Source organism: Gopherus evgoodei, chromosome 2 (assembly GCF_007399415.2).
Source record: "Gopherus evgoodei ecotype Sinaloan lineage chromosome 2, rGopEvg1_v1.p, whole genome shotgun sequence".
NCBI classification, from domain to species: Eukaryota; Metazoa; Chordata; order Testudines; family Testudinidae; genus Gopherus; species Gopherus evgoodei.
Genome location: NC_044323.1, coordinates 18,562,965 through 18,587,820, shown reverse-complemented (window position 1 = coordinate 18,587,820; position 24,856 = coordinate 18,562,965).

The following is a 24,856-nucleotide window of genomic DNA, read 5'->3' as shown; positions in this document are numbered from 1 at the left end:
AGTCTAAAGGCTGCTCTAATTTATGATAGTTGGCTATGGTCCCTAAAAGATCATATGCTGGCTGTGAATTGGCAAAACAGAGTTCTGCTATGCCCTGCCCTGACACATACCTTTCCTCTTCTGATGTGTTCCCTTATGACAAGGCAGAAGGATATTGACATTGGCAGTTGAGATGTCCCCCAGTCAGGGGAATTCTCCGTCTGGCAGCTGCAGCCATATTCTGGAACCAATGGGATTGCTGCTCCTTTGGTAGTGTAGTATCTCAACTATATTATTATCTATTTTACGAACGCCATTGCCCAGAGTGTACACAATGTTGTAGCCATGTGGGTCCCAGGATACTGGAGAGGCAGAGAGTGAGGTAATATCTTTTACTGGACCAATTTCTGTGTAGCTCGAAAGCTTGTGTCTCTCACCCACAGAAGTTAGTCCAATAAAAGATATTACCTCACCACCCCTCCCGGTCTCTCTAATTGCCAGGGACTGTGAGGAATCACAGGGGTCTGTTCTACAACTGGTACACTATAGTGTAACGCACACATGTAAGCCCCTGTGTACTGACCGAGGTGTATTTCTCACTATGAACTAAGATCCATAGCAGGTGTATTTATTCCTCACACTTTCTTTTAGGAACAAAGGTAAAACTCATTTGTGCTTGTAAAGTGGGCAAGGCTTTTTCCCCTCTCACTTAGCATGTATCAACTCTATTTCTAGTCTCTAGGGAGCACTACAGTAGGAAGTCAGTGACATGAATACTGATTATGATTAAGCTATTAACACTGGAGCTGACTACATCTTATAGGCATCCTGTCAAAGTGAGTCATTTATCCAGCCAGGTTTTAAAAAAACTGTCATCTATCTCACCTTCAATTTTTCCTTTAGATCGTCTGGCGTGCAGAGAGTTAAAAGAAGGACAAATTCTGCTTTCATTTAGACTTGTGAAAATCCAAAGTAACTCTGCTGAAGGCAATGGAATTATCCTAGGGTAACTGAGAGTAGAAACTAGCTTTGATGATGATGATTTGATTATTCTTTCTATTTATTTATTTCTGATTTCCAAAATGTAATTTCATCATGCATTTCACTGGCAGATGTGTAAATAATAAAATACAGCCTGGAACTAAATTTGGATTTGACTTTGCAATAGCCAGTTTCTGCAGCTATTTTATTAGCATCTTCTTAACGTTTGTTTGTTCACTTGTAAGTTTTTTATATTTGGCTTTAATGAAGCTTTGTATCACCAGGCTCGTTATCTTATGTGCCGGCATAATTAAACCACCCCCCAATGAGCAGTGTTAACGGGCTTGGCAAGAGAGCATCTCCTGCCGACATAGCGCTGACCACACCAGCACTTTTGTTGGTGAAACTTATGTTGGTCGGGGTGTGTCTTTTTCACACGACAAAAGTTTTACTGACAAAAATGCTAGTGTAGACAAAGCCTCAGACAGGTTCCTCCAGACAGGAGGTAAGAAATGTATCCCTCTGTAACTATGTAAATTAAGCATTGTAAGCAATCACAATGGTTGCCTATTTACATACGAAGTGAAACGTTAACAAAGAAATGTAAGTCAATAGGCAAGGAGCACATAGGAGAAAACAAGCCATAGAGGCTTTTCCTGTCTATGAGCAAAGACTCTGGGAGTATTTCTAGACAGCAAAGAAGACAGCCCTTCATCCTGCGCTTAGGAAGTAAACAGACAGCGTATTTGCATTCACAAAAGCAGGATCTCTGCTAACTTTGGTTGAAAACACTGCAGAGGACTCTGGATGAGATAAATTTCTTTAGATAGGATGTTAACATGTTAGCTAAGTTTAGTCTCTAGAAGGAGTATCATGCTTTTGTTTTTTATGTAACTATTTGTTTCCAGTATTCTTACTCTCTATTATTTGAATGTTTGATAATACGTATATTCTTGTTTCCACTGGATATATTTAACTGCTGTATTGCTAAGCAAAGTGCTGGTCCTCAGTTGAATATTACAAGCTAGTGTGTTCTGTTCCTTTGGGAGTAACAGACCTGGTAATTCTGTTAGTGTCCAGTGGATGCAGAGCTAGACACTGCAGTGAATGCTCTGAGGATTGGGACATGTGGCTATTGCTACCTGTACAGGAAGAGTGAGGCCTGCTGGGGCCTGGAAGGTAGTGCTTATGTTGCCAGAGGCTAGTAGATCAGGGAACTGATCCACCATACTCAGAACAGACTTCTTCATACTAAGAGCAAATGGTGGTGAGGTGCCACACAGTGCTGGGCAGCATCACAGTATATACCTAGGAACAAAGAATGTTGGCCATCCTTATAGTATGGAGGACGCTATCCTAGGAAACAATGACTCTGAAAAAGATTTGGCAGTTGTTATGGATAATTAGCTGAGAACGAACGCTCAGGGCGATGCTGGGGCCAAAAGGGCCAATGCAATCCTTGAATGCATAAACAAAGGTATTTTGAGTTGGAATAGAGAAGTTATTCTACTTATGTAGTTGGCACTGGTGTAACGCTGATGTCCACAGTTTAAGAAGGATGTAGATAAATTGGGCAAGGTTCAGAGAAGAGCCACAAGAATGGATTAGGGAACAGTGATAGACTGAAAGAGCTTGGTTTATTTAGTTTAAGAAAGACAAGTTTAAGGGTTGACTTATCACAATCTGTGGCTATGTTTACACTTGCACTGATATCTGAGGACTGAATCACATTAATGTGTGCTTCTTATGTCCATGCCCAAGCATCCGCACATACTTTGCTGGACACTGGTATAAGGCTGTGTACACACACATACCCGCTTCTATGCTGCTGCTATAAATACATGACATTAGCTCTACTATTTCAGGGGCAGTATCCCTGAGTTCAGTGTGTCACAGGGAGACTCTCTAGTAACTGATTTTATGTGTTTTGTTGGTATTTTCCCCCACCTTCATACATTTGCCAGTGGCAGTTCCTGTTGCCCCTCACTGTTGTTCCCTGCGAAATTGGGTGGAAGACATGGAGCAATAGGATGATGATCTTGTTCTGCTCCCGCTTCTTACTGAGGGGCAAATGGTTATGCACTTGAATAGGTGCTCATTGAGATGCTGAATGGAATTTGGACAGCATTTTCTGACCAGCTGAGGATGGCTGACCTCGAGGATCAATGATGATTCATTCAGCTCACATTGTACAGATATGGTCAATGACCGTGTTGTCACGTTATGCTCTCTGGTTAACCATTGCTTCTGTTGCAGGACAACCAACATGGTGTGCTGGGATCATACCATTTTGGAAACATGAGATGACCAATAGTAGCTTCAGAATGTCTGAGTGAGGAACCAGACCTTCACGGAGCTGTGTGATGAGCTAGCACCAACTTTCCACCGCTAGAACACTTGGTTCTGACAAGCCATACTGTTTCAAAAGTAGGTTGCTATCGACCTGTGGAAGCTGGCTATAACAGACAGCTATAGATCTGGTGCAAACCACTTTGGGTTGGAAAGTCCACTGTCAGGGTCATGGTTGTGCAGGTTTGTGAAACAATGAACACTGTGACTTACTCACATGTGGCTCCATAAGAAAAGTTCCAGAAATAATAGGTGGGATTTGGGAAGCTGACGTTTCTGAACTGTGCAGGGGGCACGGATGGCATTCATATCCCAGTGTTTTGCCCACCATGAGGGGAACCTGAGAATGTAAATGAAAGGTTTCCGTTCAATTGTTCTGCAAGACTTAGTGGACCGCAGAGGCAGATTCATGAATACAACCCTGAGAAACAGAGGAAAAGTTCATGATGCCAGAGTGCTGAGGAGATCAGAATTATACTTGATGGGGAAAGAAGGGACTTTATTTCCTGGAAATGATATGGTTCTGTATGATGTGTCTGTGCCAACTGTTATTTTGGGGAACCCTGCATACCCACTCCTGATTGGGCTTATGAAGCTGTACCCTAACATCAATGAATATGGCAAAAGGGAATTCAATAACAAGTTAAGGTGGCTCAAGAATGGTTGTGGAGTGTGCATTTGGTAAGCTGAAAACTCATTGGTGTTGCCTACATTCCTATCTGGATGCCAATGTGGCAAACTCCATTTGTATAATTGTTGCCTGCTGCACCCTACATAACATTTGTGATGGCAAAGGGGGGTGTTCCTGTCCCAAGTGGGCTCGGGACAAGTTTGGGGTTACAAACTCTCTACAGACAGTCAGATCCCACCAAGATGCACACTAATTATGGTTCCCAACAGGCAAGGAAGATCAAGGATGCCATATTTGTACACATCTTGGCACAGCAGGGAAGCAGAGGATGACATCAGCCTGTGCCAAGGGACATCTTCACTTCCTGTAAAGATGCTGGAAATACACACAAGTGTAGGGCCCCATGGATCTAGAACCCAGGCCCATAGAGCTAGCAGGCAGTTAACATCTCCAGATTGACAGCCAGTGGCACCTGTAATTCCCCCCACTCCACTTCCCATGACCCATTGTGGACACAGACCATGGGAAGTTCCACCTGAAGGGTTTGACAGGCAGCAGCTAGGGTGACCAGATGTCCAGATTTTATAGGGACAGTCCCGATTTTTGGGTCTGTTTCTTATATAAGCTCCTATTACCCCCCTACTCCCATCCTGATTTTTCACAGTTGCTGTCTGGTCACCCTAGCAGCATCCCCCCGGATCCTGATTGGCTCCCTGCCCAATATAAACCTAAGGGGCATTCAAGGAAGTGTCCAGGCAACAGTGTGGATCTTCTGTAACTGCCACAACTGTTCCTGTTCTATGCTCTTGAACTGCTAGCTTGACTTCAGCTTGTTTTGCATCCCAACTCTGACCCTGAAATCTGGCTTGGACTCTGACCCTCAATATCAACCCTGACCTGGAACAGAGTACAAACTCCTTGGCTAGCCCTAGCCTCAGGTTTGCCCCTCTTTTGACACTTGGCCCTCTGTGCCCTTGTTGGGATCCTGACAATGCGGAAATATTGGTACATACTTAGGGAGCTACCTAGCTTTGTGAGGGTTTTGTTCTCCTGTAGCTGAAGTTCATTAGTCGTTTGTTCATGTGACATTGCACATATTAAAAACAATTGTAACAGGGCATCTCCACTGGATTATCACCTTGAGGTTGGGTTTCTGCTGTAGAGGCTGGTAGCTGTTATTACATGGTCATTGTTCAATGTTTTTGTCTTCTTTAGAAACCTGTCTTATCCGGACCACTTAAACTTTTTTACCAAGCTTATGATGATTTGCTTTGATAGGGTAAACTAGGGGGAATATTCCAACCATTGTGTTTTGTGACTTTTTACTGTCAGCAGTGCTAAATGCAATTAACAGTTGTTAGAGCACTAATCCCTGATATGATTGAAATTGCTTAAGATTTTGGGGAGGTGGGGGCACTGTTTCTGTACAAGGCACTGGCAGACACTCTTATTGCTGGTATATTCCCTCTTTGTTTGTTGTTGTTCTTTGGTTTTGATTTTCAACATGTTTAATAAAGCCATTAAGAAATTAATTGACCCCTTTTATGTGTTTTAGACATGCATGAAAAGTAGTAATGCTTTTCGAAGCACATAACATACACTGCACCTTCCCCATCCCTCCCATGTATCAGCTTAAGATACTTTTGAGCCTCCTCCCTAAGGTTCAGAAATATTTGCCCTATGATGACACCAGAGTTTTACACACTGTTTGATTAAATGATGTAGGAAGCTTAAGGCTCATTCAAGAATAAAAAATGCCTTCAGTTCATCATTAGGATGGAAGACCAACACACCATTAAACAAAGCATAACATTTGCTAAAATATGACATAGAAGGCTTAATGGAAAGATTTTGACATCAGAACAGTGTATGTATACTGAAGGAATGGTTCACAACCAGGAACACCCCCCACAGTATGACGTTTTTGCACCTATCTCCTTCCCTTCCTCATCAGAAGGGGTGAATGATGGGGGGAAAATGACTTTTGCTGAAAACTGAGGATGCTTCATGTGAGGAGTTCCAGGAGCCAGTACATGGGGGTGGTCCAGGACACCTGCAGGCTCACCATTCTCTTCTTGGCTCATCAGGTGGAGAGTTCATTGTAACAGGATCCCTGGCTTAGCAGTGTCCTGAGCAGCAGCCAGAGGAGGAGGAGGAGAAGATAGTGGTGGTTGATGGCCTTGTTCTGGGATCATGGCAGCAGGTGGGCATTGCACTTTTTTGGCCACCAATTCAGTTAGCCTTTCCATTAGAGAATGCTCTTGTTCCCTATGATGTGCCTCCAGCTTGAGGAACTGGTGGTTCATAAATGTCTCTTCCTGCTGAATACGCCACTCTTCCAGTGTCCTGAGGAATTCAAATTGCTCCTCATTTTTCCTGTCCATCCCTATTAGCAGCTCCTCCAGAGTTCATCTCCATCTAACTCTGCTCTCTCTGGGGTGCTGCTCCTGCCCTCTTGATGGCATGGTTTCACTCCCAGGAGAAAAAAAGAAGGAAAGAATTATTTTTTTGGCCTTGGAGCAAACTGAGAAATACTCCCACATAACATTACTCTGCTGTAGAAGGCCACAACTGTGATACTTTTCATCATTCCAGGAATGTAACTGTCTCACTGTCCTTGGTTCTTAGGCACCTTTTGCAGATTGTGAGGAAGGAGCAGAGTCTAGTAACGGTAAGAAAACCGAACTAGAGTTTTTAGCTATTTAAAATGTTCATACTGTCTCCATGGGGGTGGGAGAAGGTGAGGTAATTCCTTCTAGGGGCTATATTACCAGTTTACAATTTCCTCCCTTAAGGCTGGCCAACATTTGAAGAACATAGTGATTTCCAGAATGGAAAAGAGAAGTGACCTTTCAGTTCTGTGGAGGAGATCTGGCAATCTATGTTTCTTTTAATGGTCACCCCTCTACATATTGCTGAATGGAAAGGTTTGGTCAGCTCTGAAGGTGGTCCTAACAGATTTGCACTGCTTGTGAACCTGAAGAACCAGCTGAAGTTCTTGCTGCAACAGAAGTTTGCTGAAATATGCTTACAGGATTGTGATGCAATTTGTTTGGAAATCGACTACTTTCTCAGCTAGCATACAGAGATTTCCTACAAAAGGAGAGTGAACAACAATCCATCCCCCATCCCACCCGTGGCTTCACCAGGAGATCCTACCTCTCTGCCTGCCTAACAACGGTGAAATGGACAGGAAAGAAAGAGACACATGGCAACTTCATTGGATTTCCTGAAGATTCAACTCAGCACCACAACCCCTTGCCTCAGACAACTGCAAAGGGGCACTGCATTCCTTTTATCTGAGCACTGGGCCACTCATCCCTACTGCCGCGAACGTGTGCAGCAAAAGAGACAGAGACTGCAAAGATTTTGTAGTAATCTTCCAAGGGAAAACAGACTGCTGTAATTCACGTTTCCTTAGACCAGTGGTTCTCAAACTGTGGGTTGGGACCCCAAAGTGGGTTGCAACCTCATTTTAAGGGAATTGCCAGGGCTGGCATTAGATTGGCTGGGGCCCAGGGCCAAAGCCTGGGCCCCACCGCCCCAGACCAAAGCCTGAGCCTCATCACCTAGGCCTCAGGTGTCAGCTTCAGCCCTGGGTGTGGGGCTCAGGGATGAAGCCTTTGGGCTTCAGCTTTGGCCCCCCTGCCCAGAGTGGCTGGGCTGAGGCTTCTGTCCCTCCTCTTGGGATCATGTATTAATTTTTGTTGTCAGAAGGGGGTTGTGGTGCCATGAAGTTTGAGAACCACTGCCTTAGACAACTAAGTTTTCTATAACTATCTCCCATTCCCCAACCGGGACCTTTTCAAAACTGCTCTACCTTCCCTGGGACCTCTCATTGCTGCCTGACTGGTGCCTGGGAACTGCAGAGACACAGGGCAACACTGATTTTTCTTTTATAAAATATTTTTAAAAAATAGCTCCCGAAACCAAATGCATAATTGTGGTTAATCCGAAATCACCAAAACACTGTTATAGAATCACTGTCTCACTTGAGGACCTTCGTGGTGTGGAGCACAGCAGGAACTGGATGGAGGAGAGAAGTTAGAGAAGTTTGGCAAGGGATGGGGCATAGATGCCTGACAATGCGGTGGCTTTAGTATTGCAGTTCAAACACAACAGAGACTCAGCACTGTATAGCATATTATCCAGGGAGGAAAAATCTGTGCACAGTAGTTCAAACATGCTTGATCTTAATATTGGGAATTTTAGCACCAGAATAAAAGGGGATATTGGTGGGGAAGCTGGGGGAGGAGCATTGTAACTTACCAGCCTGGGGTTCGGGTTCCTGCCGCAGCTCGAGGTCCTCCTCAGGTTCCTCATGGTGGGGTCTTGAGCAAAGGTGCAGAATCACATGCTTCCTCATCCTCCAGGTCTTCTATAATATCCTCCACAGCCCCTGCTACCTACTTGCCCTGGTTCTCATCAGTGTCCTGTTGGACAATGAGACCAGAGGGGTTGAGGAGGAGACCATGAGCCACTTCAGACTAAGAACGCAGAGCCCGTGACAGCACCCAGTCAAGCTCCTCATATAAAGAGGCATGTACGAGAAGCCATTCCAGACTGCCTGTGGCTGTCTTTGGCCTTCCTGTACAGGAGTTTCAAATACCTCATAGGTTCACGGCACTAGGATGGAGTCAGCTGAAAGCCTACCTACTCTAGCTTCCAGGAGTTTTCCCAACACAGGTGGATGTTCTTGCTGCTCAGGCCAGAATTGTGGAGGAACGTGTACTGTGTCCATACATTGCTTAGCACCTGGGTGTGCTCGGTGGGCTATGCAGCTGCTCTTGTAGCTGGCTTCATCGTCACCTGTTACCATTTCAGACCAAAGCTGTTCTGCTGTGCTCAGCACTGCACACTGGTGCACAGGTGGATAGGGTCCTAGACTGTGTAAGGGTCAGGAAGAAAAAGATATGAGTGCATTGTCGGAATGTGGGTGGAGGACTAGTGAAACTTGAGATCTGGTATACACTCCTCATCCCCGTTCACATTGCAAACTGGCATGTGTCCAGGACGGTGCCCGTGCTAAGGCATGTACTTACCCACACATCTTTTATGTGTGCTAGTTAACTCACCCATAACTTGCCTTGACACTTGCTCAAGGGGTTTAAGTGTGGATGGTATGGGGACTATGGCACAAGCATGCACATGGACAGATGTGTAGTCATTAGTGTAGACATATCCTTTAAGTACCTACATAGGGAATGCATCTGCTAATGGGCTCTTCAATCTAGCAGAGAGAGGTACAACATGACCCAGTGCTTGGAAGCTGAAGCCAAACAAATTCAAACTGGACATAACACATACATTTTTAACAGTGAGGGTAATCAACAATTGGAACAACTTACCAAAAGTTGTGGATTCTCCATCACTGGCAATTCTTAAATCAAGATTGTATGTTTTTCTAAAAGACCTGTGCTAGTTGAAATAGGAATTATTGTGGGGAAGGTATCCCTATCTCATAGATCTGGAAGGGACCCTGAAAGGTCAGTGAGTCAATGGCCTCTGTTATACAGGAGGTCAGTCTAGATGATCACAGCGGCCCCTTCTGGCCTTGGAATCTATTAATTCCCTGCTCTGCCATAGACTTCCTGTGTGACCTTGGGCAAGTCACTTAGCTTATCTGTGCCTCAGTTTCCCATCTTTCAAATAGGGATAATAGCACTGCCCTACCTCACAGAGGTGTTGTAGGGATAAATACACAAAAGACTGTAAGGTGCTCAAATACTGTAGCGATGGAGGGTCATACAAGTACATGAGACTGATAGCTAGCTGCGTGTCCAGTGAACCTGAGTTGGTTTTGATTCTTTTTTTTTTTTGGCCAGACTGTGCCTTTAAGGCACAAGTTGGTACAATCCTTCCCGGAGCTCCCTAGCACGCAGGGTGCCTGCTGCATAATCTCTTTAGCCCCACTCCTCCTCACTCCCTTTGGGCTGTGTTGTGTCCTTTCTTTCTATCCACACCCATGTGGATTACAGGTATAGACTAGCCCTGTGAATCGGGGACTTGTTTCAAATGCAAACCTATGTGTACTGACTCCCTCCCCTCAAATGAGTCAGACAGCTCCCTTTGTAAGGAACGTCCTGAGGTTTGCACAGCTCTTGTTCCATGGTCATAGATCAGAGGTGGGCAAACTATGGCCCATGAGTCAGATCCGGCCCACAGGGCTGTCCTGCCCGGCTCCTGAGCTCCCGGTCTTCCCTAGCCCATCCCCTGCTGCCTCCTTCCCCTGCAGCCTCAGCTCACCGTGCTGGCAGTGCAGTGGTGTGGCTGGTTCTGGCCAGGTGGCACAGCTCAGGGGCAGATTTACAAGTGAACAATACAGGATGCCCTGGCACAGGCCCTCCAACAACAGGCACCAGGCAGCTGTGCAGCCAGCCAGAGAGAAATGGCGCTTTGAAGGGGAAACCACTGCTTCTCTCCAGTGTGTGGCTACCCCTGCTCCTCCTGAGTCCTCTGCCCATGTTCGCAGGGCCACATTCTGAAAGGGGCTGGGAGGGTTGCTGGGAGGGAGGATCCCAGGAGGGTGGTTAGGGGCAGGGGGTCCTGGGAGGGGGTGGTCAGGGGACAGAGAGGCGGGGATGGATAGGGGGTGAGGTCCCAGGGAGTGGTTAGGGGCAGGGATCCCAGGAGGGGGCAGTCAGGGGACAAGGAGCAGGGGGAGTTGGATGGATTGGAGGTTCTGAGGGCGGCAGTCAGGGGGCGGGAAGTGGGAGGGAACAGAGAGGGGGTGAGGGGCAGGCTGTTTGGGTGGTGGGCACAGACTTTCCTATCTGACCCTCTCTATCCTTTTGCAATCTCAATGTTGGCCTCAGGCCAAAAAGTTTGCCCACCCCTGTCATAAATGCACACCGAGTGTTTCAGTCAACTGAAAAAAAAGCAGCTCTCTTTGGATACTCTATAGGTTACTGTCAAATCATCGGCTCACTCTGCTGGTTGCTGAACTTACCATGAACAATAAATACAAGTGAAGAACATTATTTTAATGTTAAGGGTCAGATCGCTCCAAGGACATTAGGATTTAAGGTTTAATGCACTGTATTTAATCACTTAGGGCAGAATTCACTCCACCTGTATGAAGCTCAGTTAACTGACTTGGGCTTTGGGCAGTGCATGGCAAAGAGTTTACGAGGTCTGAAATTCACGTCCCCAAATCCACAGGCATCTCATGGAACTGCACTACATGGCCCTTCTCTGGCTGCTATCCCAGTCCACAGGCTGGAAGAGCAGCTGCTGTTCCACAGCCTCTATATGTAGTGTTAGGGCCAGTGGATCTGAGGAACCATGATTGTATGGCTCCACCTCAAACCACATATGTGCAGGCCTGTTTGGGGCTTGTGCTGGGATCCTTCTGAAGCTCTGCACAGAGGTTACAGAGGGCCCCTGCCTGGCTTGCTCACCCTTCTTCTTGCAAGGCTCCACCTTCAGTGGTTGGAAGGACCTAGTGTGACTTTGCATTTCACTTTCCGAGTGCCTTGGTATTGTGTCCCAGACAAGAAGGAAGATGATCATTTGTATTGAGGCTCTGTGATATAAGATCATATGTACTGTGCGTCAAACTGTGTTTACTACCACAACTTAAAACCTTGCTTTTGTAGAGCTATATCTGAACCTTAATATTACTATTTCAGTGCTCTATTACACACACACACTTAAAGACACTGCACTGTTGCAGAGGGATGCTGCTACATAAAACTGAGAGTGAGAATGTTATCTGTGAGATTCTGCACCTGGAATTTGGGAAGTCATAATCAGCCCGGAACTCTGGCTAATGCTGATTGCAACAAAAGTAGGAAAGATTCTTATTTCCAGTGACTAACCATCTGATTCTTGGACAGAGGCTGAGAGTCAGAAACCTTTATTATTTTTGTGCACTACTGGAAAAATTATAAAGAGAATCTAGGTATCTGCTAGATGTAGTCTTTACAAGTCAAAGTAGAGGCAAGTTAGCAAGATAGCGCAGGGGACATTCTCAGTGCAGCTGTAGCTGCTCTGTGGATAAACAGAGTTTTCAAACCAACCACAAATTCATTTAATTAAACAAAAACAAACAAACAAAAAAGCACAAGAGACTAGAAGCTGGTGTCTCAAAAGGCTGAGTGGCAATTATGAGAGTGCTGTGGTCTCAAGTATGAGTTTTAATATCTGAGTGTTTAACTGCTTTGACAGAGAAGTGTTTTTCATTCACCATGAACTTTCAAATTGTGTGTATCTCAGTTTATTTATTTATGTGGCATATACATATATATAACACATATACAGTGGTGATATCCATACGAAAAATTGTATTTATTATGCACTTTTGAAAACTTCATTTATACTCTATCCATTTTCCTTCTACACAATAACTATCAAAAACAGGCCAACTTGTAACTTCCAAAGTGTCATCTTGCAAACTCAGAAATAAATAGACTCCATTAATCTATCAGATCATGTCCTGTCTACCTTGGAACTAAAATCTGACTGAATCCTCCACTAAAGAAAGCATTAAAAAAGGGACACATTCCTTTAACAACTCTCTGATTGCGTCAGCCAATTTCCTGAACAAATCACATCTGCAAATGTAATGGATTTGAATCCAGACTCCATATCCAGCTCCCACGTGTGGGATGGAAAATCTTCAAATTTAGACCTTCACATCTAGGTCCATCTCATGTTTTGGATGTACTTGGGTTGGAGTTTCCAGCTACTCAAAATGCCCTACTAGACCCCATGTCCTCCGTCCTACAGGTCCCATCCACCACTGACCTGGGTTTTCCACCACACTGGCACCATCTCTCTACTGCCCCACTCTCTATCTAGTAGAATTCTTATGGAGGTGGTGATTTGGAGGCCTGCACCCTGTCCCCCCAATTCTTGATGTTTTTGTGGGGCTCCAACTGGCTGATTTTCCCTACTGGCATCTACGAGGGGAATGTCAAGGTAGGCTGCTGTCCTGCTAATCCTACTAAGTGTTCTGGAGTGGTGGATGGTCCCCATGTGCTCATGATGTGAGGGAGGAGCAGCAACCTCCTTTGACAGCTGCACTGAAGATCCAAGAAGTCCTTCCATGGTTGAGAAACAACACAAGTTAAGCTAGTCGAAAAGCGTAAACTATTTTTTGGAGAATATTTAACTTTTGTCTATATTTCCTGTGAATGGTTTTTAGTGTTTCAACAAAACCAAATCAAACCACAAAATGAAAAATTTTTGGTTTTCAAAAACTATTTTTGGTAAATCTTTTGGGGATTTGGTTTCTGTGCCTTTATCAACTCCCATGAAAATGTCAATGATACTTTTCTCTGAAAACTTTCATTTTCAATGTAAAACCATTTCCTGTTGAATTGCTTTTTGACAAAAATATTTTGACCAGTTCTAAATGCAATGGTTCCTGAGATCTGTAGAGCAGCCAGTGCCAATACCAGAAGACATGAACTGATTAAAGTAGAACCCTGTGTATATGAAGCCTTCTTAGCTAAAAAGCTGGTTCTGGAATATTAGGTATTACTGTTGTTATTATTACTACAGTATTTTATTAGCACTGTAGTGCTTAGGAGCCCTAGTCATGGATCAGGACCCCATTCTGCTAGGTTCTGGACAACAAAGAACAAAAAAAGAGTCCCTGTCCCAAAGAGTTTGCAATCTAAGTATAAGACAAGAGACAACAGATGGATACAGATAGATGGGGGATACAGTGAGACAGTATTGGTCAGCATGGTAGGCAGTGGTCTCAACTCACCAGTTGCCTGACTGTTGTCAAATTTTTTTGCTAGGCCTCATAGAATCATAGAATATCAGGGTTGGAAGGGACCTCAGGAGGTCATCTAGTCCAACTCCCTGCTCAAAGCAGGACCAATTCCCAACTAATTCATCCCAGCCAGGGCTTTGTCAAGCTTGACCTTAAAAACCTCTAAGGAAGGAGATTCCACCACCTCCCTAGGAAACCCATTCCAGTGCTTCACCACTCTCTGAGTGAAAAAGTTTTCCTAATATCCAACCTAAACCTCCCCCGCTGCAACTTGAAATCATTACTCCTTGTTCTGTCATCTGGTACCACTGAGAACAGTCTAGATCCATCCTCTTTGGAACCTCCTTTCAGGTAGTTGAAAGCAGCTATCAAATCCCCCCTCATTCTTCTCTTCTGCAGACTAAACAATCCCAGTTCACTCAGCCTGTCCTCATAAGTCATGTGCTCTCGCCCCTTAATAATTTTTGTTGCCCTCCGCTGGACTCTTTCCAAGTTTTCCACATCTTTCTTGTAGTGTGGGACCCAAAACTGGACACAGTACTCCAGATGAGGCCTCACCAATGTCGAATAGAGGGGAATGATCACATCCCTCGATCTGCTGACAATGCCCCTACTTATACAGCCCAAAATGCTGTTAGCCTTCTTGGCAACAAAGGCACACTGTTGACTCATATCCAGCTTCTCGTCCACTGTAACCCCTAGGTCCTTTTCTGCAGAACTGCTTCCTAGCCATTCGGTTCCTAGTCTGTAATAGTGAATGGGATTCTTCCGTCCTAAGTGCAGGACTCTGCACTTGTCCTTGTTGAACCTCATCAGATTTCTTTTGGCCCAATCCTCTAATTTGTCTAGGTCCCTCTGTATCCTGCCCCTACCCTCCAGCATATCTACCATTCCTCCAAGTTTAGTGTTATCTGCAAACTTGCTGAGAGTGCAGTCCACGCCATCCTCCAGATCATTAATGAAGATATTGAACAAAACCGGCCCCAGGACCAACCCTTGGGGAACTCCGCTTGAAACCGGCTGCCACCTAGACATGGAGCCGTTGATCACTACCTGTTGAGCCTGATGATTTAGCCAGCTTTCTATCCACCTTATAGTCCATTCATCCACCCCATACTTCTTTAACTTGCCGGCAAGAGTACTGTGGGAGACTGTATCAAAAGCTTTGCTAAAGTCAAGGAATGACACATCCACAGACCCAGTTATCTCCTCATAGAAGGCAATTAGGTTAGTCAGGCATGACTTGCCCTTAGTGAATCCATGCTGAGCGTTCCTGATCACTTTCCTCTCCTCGAAGTGCTTCAGAATTGATTCCTTGAGGACCTGCTCCATGATTTTTCCAGGGACTGAGGTCAGGATGACTGGCCTGTCATTCCCTGGATCCTCCTTCTTCCCTTTTTAAAAGATGGGCACTACATTAGCCTTTTTCCAGTCATCTGGGACCTCCCCCGATCACCATGACTTTTCAAAGATAATGGCCAATGGCTCTGCAGTCACACCCGCCAACTCCTTTAGCACCCTCGGATGCAGCATATCCAGCCTCATGGACTTGTGCTCGTCCAATTTTTCTAAATAGTCCCAATCACTTCTTTCTCCACAGAGGGCTGGTCACCTCCTCCCTATACTGTGCTGCCCAGTGGAGCAGTCTGGGAGCTGAACTTGTTCGTGAAGACAGAGGCAAAGAAAGCATTGAGTACATTAGCTTTTTCCACATCCTCTGTCACTAGGTTGCCTCCCTCATTCAGTAAGGGGCCCACACTTTCCTTGACTGTCTTCTTGTTGCTAACATACTAGAAGAAATCCTTCTTGTTACTCTTAACATCTCTTGCTAGCTGCAACTCCAAGTGTGATTTGGCCTTCCTGATTTCACTCCTGCATGCCTTAGCAATATTTTTATACTCCTCCCTGGTCATTTGTCCAATCTTCCACTTCTTGAAAGCTTCTTTTTTGTGTTTAAGATCAGCAAGGATTTCACTGTTAAGCCAAGCTGGTTGCCTGCCATATTTACTATTCTTCCTACACATTGAGATGTTTTTTTCCTGCAGCCTCAATAAGGATTCTTTAAAATACAGCCAGCTCTCCTGGACTCCTTTACCCCTCATGTTCTTCTCCCAGGGGATCCTGCCCATCAGTTCCCTGAGGGAGTCAAAGTCTGCTTTTCTGAAGTCCAGGGTCCGTATTCTGCTGCTCTCCTTTCTTCCTTTTGTCAGGATCCTGAACTTGACCATCTCATCGTCACTACCTCCCAGGTTCCCATCCACTTTTGTTTCCCCTACTAATTCTTCCCAGTTTGCAAGCAGTGGGTCAAGAAGAGCTCTACCCCTAGTTGGTTCCTCCAGCACTTGCACCAGGAAATTGTCCCCTACACTTTCCAAAAACTTCCTGGATTGTCTACACACCACTGTACTGCTCTCCCAGCAGATATCAGGGTGATTTAAGTCTCCCATGAGAACCAAGACCTGCGATCTAACTTCTGTTAGTTGCTGGAAGAAAGCCTCATCCACCTCATCCTCCTGGTCTGATGGTCTATAGCAGACTCCCACCATGACATCACCCTTGTTGCTCACACTTCTAAACTTAAACCAGAGACTCTGTTGTTTCTGCACTTTCATACCAGAGCTCTGAGCAGTCATACTGTTCTCTTATATACAATGCAACTCCCCCACCTTTTCTGCCCTGCCTGTCCTTCCTGAACAGTTTATATCCATCCATTACAGTACTCCAGTCATGTGAGTTATCCCATCAAGTCTCTGTTATTCCAATCACATCATAGTTCCTTGACTGTGCCAGGACTTCCAGTTCTCCCTGCTTGTTTCTCAGGCTTCTTGCATTTGTGTATAGGCACTTAAGATAACTCGCTGATTGTCCTGCTTTCTCAGTCTCAAACAGGAGTGCTCCCGTCTTGCACTCTCCTGCTCATATCCCATTTCCCCACTTACCTCAGGGCTTTGGTCTCCTTCCCCCAGTGAACCTAATTTTAAGCCCTCCTCACTAGGTTAGCCAGCCTGCTTGCGAAGATGCTCTTCCCTCCACCTCTTTGTTAGGTGGAACCCGTCTCTGTCTAGCACGCCTCCTTCTTGGAGCACCATCCCACGGTTGAAGAATCTATCCACTTGCTAGCAAGTGAGAGATTATAGGTAGGGTAGGGACTGACTGTGAAGAGTCTTGAAAGTGAATACAAGCAGCTTGAGTTTGATGTAGAAGAAAATGAGGCTCAGTGGAGGGATTCAAAGAGAGGGGTGACATGGTCAAAACAACAGGCTTGGAAAATGAGCTTTGCAGCAGCATTCTGAATGGATATGAGAGGAGCAAGGCTTCATTTGTCAAGGCCAGAGAGAAGCGGTTGCAGTAATCAGGAAGTGAGATAATGAGAGCTTGGCTGAGAGTTTTAGCTGGGTGGATGGATAAAGAAGGGCCATTATCTTAGAATGTCATTTAGAAAGAATCAGCAAGACTTAGATATAGCCTGGATGTGAGCCTGTAGAGAAAGGCCCAAACTGAAGATGATGCTCAGGTTATGCGCCTGAGTGACAGGCAGAATGGTGGTGCTTTCCACTGTGATTGAGAAAGGGGAGGAGGAGGGGAGAGAGCTCTGTTTATCTTGAGCTGAGGGTTAGACACCCCAGAGGTGATATTCTCTGATGTGCATCACCTGCACAAAAAACCTTCCATTCTTTGAAATCCCATTTATCTAAAATAAATTTCATTTCATGTGTTATGTTCACACAAGCATTAAGATCTACATTAAAAAACAGATGGCTTGGCCTTCAATGGGGAGCTGCAGGTGCACAGTACCTCCAAGAATAAGGCCCATAGGCTCTCCAATAACAAGATGATGGATGCCGTATAAGAACCTGAAAGATATATTGGATAGTAAAGTGTTGTAATCAATGTCTTCAATAAAAGACAATATGAATCTAATCTATGGTATTATGGCAGCTAGGTGGTATCTTAGTATCTTAGAAAGGAATAACTAATGGAAAAATGTTAAAGGAAAAGAAAATATAATACTGGAACAGATTTGAAACACCATGGGACAGATTTTCAAAGGCAATAATAGCTGTTAGATGACAATTGCCATTGATTTTCATTTGTGGCTTTGTAAATCTGCCTCATTTTCCTGCTAAAGCATAACTTGCATATGGCATAAAAATAGTATAATTTTATCACTCTGTATATCTAACAACCCATCATGCTTGTTTACATCTGTCAGTCTATGCAATGTAATCTATATGCAAGTGAATCTCACACCTCGTGCATAGTGGGTATGGAATGCTACTGTTCTGGCTGACGCTGCACAGGTGTAAAGGTCTACACAAGGTGACAAGGCGGCAGAGAATCAGGCCTGATGGCTTTACTTGCATCTTTCTTTAATGTAACCTATGTATAGGATGTATTCTCCAGCTGGAGAGCTGGGAGCACTAAGCACCACTTAGGATAAGCCCCTAACATACTGCAGTTTGTATAAAGGTTGCTAAATAGCTTAAATGCATGAACAAAGTAGAACCATATAGCTCCAAAAGTGCAGAACCTGACTTAGTTTCTAGTAACTAATTAAAATGACTCTACAATTCTTTTGATGTTCTGTGCTAGTCTGGTCACATTCCTTTGTGTTTTATAGCACGGTAATAACGACATTCTTGTAAACAGTCATATAAACTCTACCCTCTGTATTTCCCTGTTTGTAACTGCGGCTCATTTGAAAGCATTTGCACATCAGAATTAGGTTTATCCCTACAAAGCATACTGGTTCATATCCAACACTGATAACATACTTTATCACAGAAGTGTGGATAGATATTATGGATGCAAAAGATTATTGATAGGTCATTTAGTCCATCTAATCATCTGGATCCATCCTGCAGATGCAGGCATTTTTGCCAACCATGACATTTACTAGTTCATTATCTAGTGTAGTTTTAAATATCCCAGCAACTGGGGCTCCTGCCATCTTCATGGGAGACAATTCTCTAGCCAAACAGATTTCACTGACAGGAGATTTTCCTAATAGACAGCCTAACTTTCATAGACTATCAGGGTTGGAAGGGAGCAGGAAACACTACATGCATGTATTCTTGGATTTTTTTCTTTGTAAGCAGCTATAAATTGCTCCTTGAAGATGGGAATGCCTTTTATGGCTGTCTCCATCTGTACTCACTCTTCTTCCTCTTTTGAGCTAAGGATGTTTGAGAAGCGCAGGTCATGCTGCGTGAGAGCATGGAACATACGCAGTCTCAGTGCATGAGCAGCAAGGAGTCCTGTGGCACCTTATAGACTAACAGACATTTTGGAGCATGAGCTTTCCTGGGTGAATACACATGCATCTGATGAAGTGGGTATTCACCCACGAAAGCTCATGCTCCAAAACGTCTGTTAGTCTATAAGGTGCCACAGGACTCTTTGCTGCTTTTACAGATCCAGACTAACATGGCTACCCCTCTGATACTTGACACAAATATGATGGGACAAGAGGCAATTGAACAGGGTCTGCTAAGCAGCCAATAAATATGGCTTATATGTCTTCTCTTCTCCCTTACTGGGATATTTTAAAATCTGAGATCCATGTGCAAAGTCAGATATAATCCTCTTTCCTATACAGCAAAGGGCAGGGACAGATCTGAAACATCCTAACATTTTCTAGGTCTGCTTATTTCCTGGCCTTTCTAACTGATGTTCCTTCCCCAGTCTACTCCATGACAAAATCAAAGCATGAACGGTTGCTTTTATCCCTGTCTGTGTTTCAGTCATCCAATCAGAAAACAGAAACAGTATCATGTGATGTAGCTGCTCAGTCATACTGTGTAAAAATAGTTAATACTCAATTAAGAATGACTGAGTACAAACAGTTTGTAAACAATCCATAGGTTGAAATCTGTTTGTGGTGATTATCGAGTGAACAATTTTTAATGATTGATATATTTATAACAATCACAATCTGTTGGAGGATTATTTGCAACTAGGAAAAAAGGCTAGATTTGACTGATACATTTTTCACAACGTTACTCTTTGTTTATGGTCCTTATCCTTTTAGAGCACCCTAGAGCTACTCTGCAGTGCATTTTCCAAGTGCGAATGCCATTGTTCAACTGAAACATTATTTCTTCTCTCAAATTTGATTAAATTACTTAGTGGCAGGACAAAAGTTCATTATAATATAAAGGTGCTGATGTGCTGTTATTTTCTTACTGGCATATAACAAATTCCTCTTTGAGACCCTATACACTCCTTTAAAGTGGTACGCTATCTAAGTTGGGAACATTGTAGTAAACTTTATTGACTGTGTAACTGAAGGGGGACTGATGATTTATGGAGAAAATTTAACTAAGGATTTCTGTTTTACAGCATTGAATACAGTAGAGCCTGGTTTTTGGTTGGTGGATTGAGCACTCTTAGATTAGGAAAAAAGGTGTATTTTTAATATGTGTGAGCTAAAATATTTTAACTAACGCATTTAAAAATCCTAGTGTAGACAGACAAGCCATATTTTAACACATTATCTGGGTGAGTTGAATCCTAGGAGGGAACTGTGGCCTGTTTACACTAGAGCCCTGATTCTTATCTACCCTGAAGCAGCTTTATGCTATTCTGGTGATTTAAAGTGATGAGTGTAAGTAAAGTTCCTTTCCATTACCAGTCTCTGTTAACATTTTGTAGCTAACACATTTAAGAAATAAATCCCAGCCTAGAAAACTCTAAGGGGGGAGCAAACAGATTAAGATAAAACTAGAGAACATGAAATGTTGATCCTCGATTGAGCCTAATGATGAGTCACACATGTTTAGAGAAGTTACCATATCTCAGGTCTGGTCTACCCACACTTTGTGTATGAGTATAACTGTTGGTCGAGGTGTGATTTTTTCCTGATGTAGTTATACCAATACAAACCTTAGTGTGGGGCACAGTTATACTGGTAAAAAGGTGCTTTCACAGGTATAGTCTATTATAAAACTATACCCGGATAAGCACATTTTTATTGGTATAACTGCTCCCATGCTACGAGGGTTGTATTGCTTTAACAATACTGCTACACTACCAGAATAACTGTTCCGTGTGTAGATACAGCCTTACACATTAAATATCATAACATTTACATAGCCAAGAAAGGACTGCAACCAAGTTTGGTCCTGCTTTTGCTTGAATGTGGGCTCAAACTGCAAATTTAGGATCATGATTTTGAACAGCTGAAAATTCAGGGGTGTCCAAATCAAGGACTTTGATTGGTCACCTGCACAATGTGGTTCTATCTCTAGGTTCAGGTTTGGAACACCTCAAAGTTTAGGAGCATTTGGATCTGGGCTTTGGTTTGGTCTCATTTTTAGATAAAATAAGGAGCTTTAGGGTGTACACTGTTTGGAGTAGAGGGTATGTGACGGGGTATCCACCCACACAAGGCCTGAAAGGGTAAAATAGGCCAAATAACTTATAGACTGCACCTGAAGGGGAGCCAAGGCCTAATGGCTGATCAAGCCCCCAGCTGGCAGAGGAGCTGTGATAGGCTCATAAAGACAGAAAGTTAGTAGTAAGAGAGGGCTGTAGGGAGAAGGTCTGCATCTACTCCCTAGAGGTGGAGTGGGTGTTAACTTCAGAGGCGTTCTAGGGGGAGAGTAGGCCCTGGGATCCTGCCTTGGCTTACAGACTCTGGTAAGACACTGAGAGGGGAAAGTAGCTTTGTGGAGCAGAGGAAGCTCCAGTGGTAACCTGGAGGTTGGCCTGAAGAGACGCAGGAAACAGCAACAGGGTCTGGGATTGTGTAGACTGTGGCTGCTAGACATAGGGTCCCTGGGCTGGATCCCAGAGTAGACTGTGGGTGAGGGTTTCCCTCCCACAGTCTGGGCAGTAGAGTAGAAGGCTGCCTGAAATGGCTACCCAGTGGGACTTTGACACTTTGGAAGGGGAAAACTACAGTGACCTGGCCAGAGGGCCAAGACGCAAAAAGGGAGGACCCCAAGTCATGAAGAGAGAGGGAGAGAGACAGCAAAGGAGCAGGCATCGGACTGGTTGAAAGCTAATCCCCAGATGAGCCTCAAGGAGGTACCTCCGTAGTGAACCTGGGTGAACAGGGTGCCATTTACTATGTTTTTACAGTACCTAGCACAATGGGGCCCTGATCTGGCTGGCCTCCAGGTCTTACTGTAAGATGTTGAATAACAGTAAAAACTAACACCGGCACTTACCCCTTCCAAACTTTTGCCCCAGACGAAACTGTTTTTGAGATTCAAACAAGTGTGGATACCCCTCACCTTGCCCTTTGGCAACTGCTTTTCATTTTCCCCACCCTCTCCGCTGCCTGGTTCTGGTTCAGGAGGAAAGAGGAAGTGACGCGCACAAGGTTTTTACCATGAGATTTCCAATGCAGTTTCACTGATCGTCCTGATAACCTTCAGAGCAGCATTGTTTGCCAACCCAATCCCTCCGCCCCCAAACTCCACCCTTCTGAGGTTTGCCTGTTTCTACTTACTGTGTGAGATGTCATATATTGTGGGAAATTCTGAGTTACCTCATAGCTTGTAACTTGTGCTATCACTTTACATGGAGCCTGTGCACACTGTCAGCATTAGAGAACTTTTAAAAGAAAGTTAAACTGATGTCTGTATTTTGGAGTTGAAGGTTTCTATTTCAAGGAGAAAACATGTTGTCATCTTCACTTAGAATATAGACTCTATAGAATATTTTCCATATTGTATAGAGTAAATAAAGAGAACTTGATTTTGAGACCTGAAGAGCCTGCATATTACTTCTGCAAAACTAAATGACCATTCTTAGCTAAACTTTTAGGGCCAGATCAACATAGTTCCATTGACTTGAGTGAAGTTGCACCAATTTATAGCAGCTGAAGATGTTGGATGAAATTGTGGCTCCACTGAAGTCAATGGGGGTTTTGCCATTCACTTCTGTTGACCCAGGAGTTCACCCCTGCCCCTAATATCATCTGGGGGTTTAAAAAAATGCTGGCTAATCTATAGGCCAATTTCTGTGACAAAATAAACGGTGATGTAACTTAAACCTTGGGAAGCAGGAGATAGTGACTTTAAGCTAATGTAACGTATATAAAAAGGGGAAGGCAGGGAAAGTTGCAGGAGAGTGTCAGCTTTCTTACAACCACTTGGTGTCTTAGCTTCAACAATTTCCTGTGGCAATGAGTTCCACGGTCTAATTATATAGTTTGTGGGGAAAAAAGTGTTTCCTTTTGTCAGTTTTGAATTATTCACTTTTTAATTTAATTGAATGTCCTATTTTTTGTATGTTATGAGACAGGGAGAACTGAAGCACCCAAGTCACAGACTAGCCCTGGAACTACTGGGCAATCACTTTTGTCTAAATATGTACCACACCTTTTTCTCTAGTTAGGTTGAATATGAACAGAGGGAGGGAGTCAGGAATGCTTAATCCCAGCTCTAACACTGATTGCGTCTATAGCCCTAGGCAACTCAGATAACCTTTTTGCCCCTGTATATTTGTCCTCAAAATGAGGAAATCATGCTTATCTACCTGACATGGTTTAAGGATTAATTACTTAGGGCTTGTCTACACTATGGGAGCTACAGAGGCATAGCCATGGAAGGAGTTTTTCCATCACTATAGGAAACCCACTTCCTCAAGCAACAGTAGCTAGGTCAATGCAAGCATTTTTTTTTGTCAGCCTAGCTGCATCTACACTGGAGGTTCAGGTTGGCATAGTTATGGTACTCAGGGGTGTGAAAAATTCATACCTCAGAGCCCCGTAAGTTATATTGACCTAAATTCTAAGTGTAGGTCAGGTCTCAGTGTTTCTAAAGCACATATAAGATAAATGCTAAAGATTATTATTGCTACAGCTATGTTGCAGTTTTTCCTTGTGACAATATGGATTTTTAAACCTTAAACATCTTTCTGTGTTACATCATATTCTTTGTTCATGCACCAGATGGCGCTACATTGCAGGTCCAGTTATAACAGAGAATGTAATTTGCTTAATACCTTATATAAATGAGCATGTTAAATTTGTAATTGTTGTACTCTATATCCACAGGAATCAGGTCAAGAATTGGATTTGGGAAATAAAATAAAACTATTTTATACAATATTCTACAGGATTCTTCTTTTCCCTCTCTGTTTTCACATAGATGTATGTCAGCAAATCTCCCCTCCCACAAATAAGAACAATGAGAAGAAGAGCCCACCAGCCATCCAGTCTAGGAAGGCTGACTCAAAAATCTAGTATGTGAAACTGAACAAATATTATGTTCTAAATAAATGGCAATGTAACTTGATTTTTTTATTAGAACTGATTGTTATGAAGACATGACTTATATAATACACCAAACATATCTATCTGCCTCAAAGCACTTTTACAGAGGTTGAAACAGAAGAGATCATTATATTATATTTCATGTAGAGAAACTGAGGCACCAGAGCTGTTCAGTTATTTGCCTGAAGTCACACAGCAAGGCAGTAGGCAGGAGTGGGAGAAGAACCCAGCTTTCCTGATTCTCAGTCCCAATGCCAGACCATGTTGCCTCCAATGTAGGAAAACTCATTTACAGTTTACACAGAAAATTGAAGGAAGAAATAGAATGTTCTAGGGAAAAAAAAACCTCCATATTCACACTGTAACCATCCTAGTCCTACTGTAAAACATTATGTATCATCATTGCTAATGCAGAATAATAATGCCTTCTAACTTTAAATAGGCAAAATGAACTCTGATTAAATTAAAACTCGTGTTTTTACTTTTTTTCCTCCCTATGAACATTTAATTTGCGATTAGTTTCTATCATTTTCACAGAGTATTTTGATGCCGCAATTCTGAAATGATCTGAAAGAACCCTGGCTTTAAATATCACTCTTTGTAGCACTGGAGCAGAGAAATAGTAGAGGAAATGCAGTTTATCTATTGTAAACCTTCTGTGCATGCATATTTTACAAAACATGACACATTAGTAGAGAGATCACAGAGAATACACATAAAAGTCTATGTAACAAGGTGCTGGCCAGGAGGGCCTGAGCCAGGCCCATTAGCCTACCTCCAATTAAGGGGAATTAATTGGCACTGACTGGCTGTGGCCCACCTGAGGGCTTGAGGAGAAATACCTGTGGGCCTTATTAGCAAAGGGGCTATATAAAGCTGGCAGGAAAGAAGCGTGGGGGGGAGAGAGAGAGGAAGGAACGAAGGAACGAACGAAGGAAGGAACGAAGGAACAAACAAACAA